Here is a 4,673-nt window from a genome sequence, read left to right as displayed (position 1 = left end):
AAAAAAAGACGAAAGGAACGAAAAAAAGAGAAAGGAAGAAAAAAGACAAAGAAGGAACAAAAGATGAAAGGAGGAAAAGATGAAAGGAAAAAGACGAAGGAAGGAAAAAAGATGAAAGGAAGGAAAAAAGATGAAAGAAAAAAAAGAAGGAACAAAAGCATGAAAAGGAGGAAAAAATATTAAAGGAAAAAAAGACGAAGAAGGAGAGGAAAAACGATGAAGGAGGAAAAAGATGAAAGGGAGAAAAAGATAAGGAAAAAAGCTAAAGGAAGGCGGCGAGGAAGGAAGGAAGAAAAAAAAGATGAAAGGTCAGACCAGAAGAAGGAGCAGAAGAAGGAGTCAACTCAGAAGAAGAAACAGAAGAAGGTCAGACCATGAAGAAGAAAGAGGTCAGACCGAGACAGAAGGAGAAGAAAATGGTAAATGGACTGTACTTATATAGCGCCTTTCTAGTCTTCCGACCACTCAAGCGCTCTACACTACATATCTCATTCACCCCATTCACACATTCATACACTGATGGCATTGGCTACCATGCAAGGTGCAACTGCTCATCAGTTTTGTGGAGCTAACCATTCATACACATTCACACACGAATGGCAAAGCCTTCGGGGAGCAATTTGGGGTTCAGTGTCTTGCCCAAGGACACTTCGACATGCAGACCGCAGAGTCGGGGATCGAACCGCCGATCATCTATTAGTGGACGACCCGCTGCCTGTGAGCCACAGCCGCCCAAAAAGGCCAGACCATGAAGAAAAAGAAGGTCAAACCAGAGAAGAAGAAGAAAGGTCAGAAATAAAAAAGAAGTATGTCAGACCATGAAGAAAGAAGAACGTCAGACCATGAAGAAGAAGAAGTAGAAGAAGGCAGACCATGAAGAAGAAGAACAAGAAGAACAAGAAGGTCAGACTTAAGAAGAAGAAGAAGGTTAGACCTCCTGGAGGTACTACTGCTGCTGCTGTTACTACGTTACTACTACTACTACTATTACTACTACTATTGAGTCCAGCTAAGTTAACTTCTTGAAATCAATCAGTCGTCAGTCCAGTCACTCCCTCACTCACTCACAGGCAAGGCAGGGCCACAACCAAAATCAAAGCCAAAGAAACCATGAAACCATTGGATCTGCTTCTAAAGTCTAATTCCAAAAGATCAAAGCAAAGGAACTATGACGTCATCAGATTCTGGTTCTGAATTCCAAAAGATCAAAGCAAAGGAACTATGATGTCATCAGATTCTGGTTCAAAGTTCCAAAAGATCAAAGCAAAGTAAACAAGTTTTACATAAGATGAGAGCATGATTTTATTTAAATAAAGATGAGAGAGCCGAGAGAGAGAGAGAGAGAGAGAGAGAGAGATTTTTAGTTTTAAACCATAATTTATTCACAAAAAAGAAAATCCCCTTTAACACCACAAATTGCGCAATCCAACAAATCAAAGAAATCATACAATGAAAAGCAAAACAAAAAACAAAAAAACCCAAAACAAGTTAAATTAACAAACAAAAGTAATTTCCAGTTCATTTAAAGAAAAAGTACAGCCTCATAATCCCACACATTCAGAAAAGCCCCACATCCTTTATCTCACAACATGGAACTCTGTAATTCCAAAATAATACGTGCTCAAACAAATTCTTGAAAATTAGTAGCAATCACACAACCTCTGCCCTCTGTCCAACTTTTCCTTTCTACTTAAATAAATAGCCAACTTTGCCTGACCAAACAGGAAATAAAATAAGAAATCGACCATTCTTCTTGTTCTTATCATACGAGAATCCAAAAATGACATTTGTTTCAGTAAAACTGCTCTTAAAAGGACTGCAATAAGTGTGAAGTGCTCCAAAAAGAGACAATAGTCTCGAACAATTGCACAAAACAGTGAAATATAGTCTCTCTGACAGGACAAAAAGGACACTGATCTAAGACTGTTTGATTTAACAGTGACAAAACCAAAGCATTCACTGCCACAATCCATGTAAAATTCGCAAACAAATTATGTTTTTGTTAACGGTGGTTTAATAAAAGCATGCCCCATACACAGGTTTTACCTCTGCCTCGCATTTTAAAATGATCCCTCAAGGATGTCTACTCACTCTTCCTAAAGTTTTTTTTATTTAAGACTTGACACAGCCTTGATAAAGTATTTTCCCCCCACAGAGTTCAGTGGGACCATTTGACCCTGCTGCCCAGCAGGGAATTCCATCACAGTCTATAAGTTTAGGCCTAATGCACAACCTGGAAAGATCAGAATCATCAGGTGTCAGTTGTCCATCAAACCATCCTGCCAGCAGCGCTCGTCCTCACTCGACAGTGCCTTCCTGAAACTGTCCAACACCAGACCGATCACCCCGAACAGATCGGACCTCCACCGTTTGGGCCAGAGTTGCAGCATGTCCAAGTGTGCTCCAGCCAGCTCCAGCAGATGCCGGAATGTTTGTTTATGATGGAGTGCCCTGTCCTTAAAAGTGTCAAACATCATGGCGCTTGCTTGTTAGGAGAGAGGAAATCTGGTCGGTGGGGGGGGGGGGTCTCCGAGGAGAAGGGATCAGTCTTTCCCAGGCAGAAGCTACCTACCAAGCAGGGCCCCTAAGAAATTGGCTCCGCAGAAGCCAATATAGGAAGCCAGTCAGTGAGGGGCCCAAAGAGAGAGAGGGGGGGGGGGGGGAGAGAAGAGGAAGGGGGGGGGGGGGGGGGGGAAGGGGAGGAAGAGAGAAAGGGGGGGAGAGAGAGGAGAGAGGAAAAAAGGGGAAAGGGAAGAGGGGAAAAAGATTGGGGATTTTTTATTATTATCTCAAATCCATGTGCTTCTGTGGCCTTTTTCTCTATCTATGCTCCACACACATTCAGAACAAAACAGAGTATGAAAAACAAAAAAGGCCTTTCTATGAAAGTGATGTTCACACCCCCCCTAATGGCAAATTATGACGAACAATCCTTGAAAACAATACAAAAGACATGCCTGCCAAAACAAAATAATTTCCTACCACTAAACGACAAACCATCAATATTAGTCCTAAAGATAACATCGGCAGCCTCGTCTCAATGTGGAATCGATGGGCCAATAGATAAACCTTCTCGCAAAAAAAATTAATACTAAAGCCCCTTCTCTGCTGGCTAGACTGTACCAAAACCCCAAACTGCCACCATCCTCTTTTTGAAAAAAAAAGAACTCTGAGTAATGCAGTGTAATCTATCCCATCCAAAGAACGCGGCGACATATATACTCTGTCAGATTTACCTAATGAAGTTGCTGGCGGTTATATTACAGCCAGCGCTGCCACAAAGTAGAGTGCCACCAAAGTTGTTAATAATAAGTTTATCCCTCAAACGAATTCGGGGTAACAAGCACTCTTCTAACTTCTTTAAAACCTCCCCTCACCCTTGTCTATCACCACTCTCACTCACTTCCCTAGGTTTTCAATTCCTCTGACCGGTCAACCAGGTGAGACACACCTACAACATACTTGATCCCACTCTTCAAAACCACTCTAAACCAGCAGGTAACTTAGGCGTATGTGCCCTGCCCATTTCCTCCGTATATCAACTGATGCTCTTTTTTCCCAGTTTACATTAGAAAGGACGTATACTTTACCAAAGCATTCTGAATCTTTACTAGTTTCCAATGTCCCACTTTCAATTCACACCATTTACAGCCCCTACAGCCCGTAATGTCATCTGCATATGCAGAAAGATGCAGGGTAAAAAAGGTTATCCCTTAGTTTTACTCCCATAATTGTTTCTCACTTGACAGTAACATAAGGTTCAAATGGACTATTGTACGTTCCCTTTATAGGAGGAAAGCAACAATAATCTGACAAACCAAAACAGAAAAACTTAGGGAATGACAAAGGCAGTCAAAGTATATTAATTTTCCATTTTTTAAAGACAACAAACGTAGGTTTGGAACATTGTGGGGGGGGGGTGGGGAAGGCAACGAACTGCGGGGGTTGTGGCCAATAAAACAAAAAACAAAGTACCAAAAAAGGGTCTAATCTCAACCTGTTCTGGGAGTACAAAAGAACAAACAAAAAAGAGGCGCTCACTTCTGTTCTAACTACAAAAATACCCGAAAAGGACTAAAAATAATAGAGGGCAACAACCCATAACCTGAGTAGACAACAACAGATACTATGTGTGCAAGTGTATAGTGGTACCCAGCCTTCCCAGTTTTCTATCCCACCACCCACAAACCTCACGAGCATGAGTTCAGCTCAAAACCAAGACGAGAAAGAAAGAGGGGAGAGCAACCCAACAGAGGCATTTAATAAAGGTTCCTCTCTCCCTATAGGACGAGTTGATTGAGGTTGAATCCAATCCCCAGCCCTTCTGGAGCCCCACAGGTGGTAGCCATCCTCCCTTCTCACCAACCTGAAAAGGAAGAGAGAGGAGAGGGAGGAGAGAGAGAGGGAGAGGAAAGAGCGAGAGAGAGAGGAAGAGTGAGAGAGGGAGAAGAGGAGAGGACGAGATGAAACGAGAGAGGAGAGAGAGCGGAAGAGAGAGAGAGAGAGACGCGAGAGAGAGATTGAGAGAGCAGAAAAGGAGAGCTAGCAAGAGAGAATGAGGGGAAGGAGGAAGAGAGAGAGGAAAGGAGGAGAAGGAGAGAGTAGGAAGGAGAGGAGAGATGAGAGGAGAGCGAAAGAGGAAAGACACACCGCAAAACCTTTACCCACACGTA

This window comes from Larimichthys crocea, chromosome XVII (assembly GCF_000972845.2).
Source record: "Larimichthys crocea isolate SSNF chromosome XVII, L_crocea_2.0, whole genome shotgun sequence".
Taxonomy (NCBI): domain Eukaryota; kingdom Metazoa; phylum Chordata; class Actinopteri; family Sciaenidae; genus Larimichthys; species Larimichthys crocea.
Note: the sequence above shows the minus strand (reverse complement) of the source record.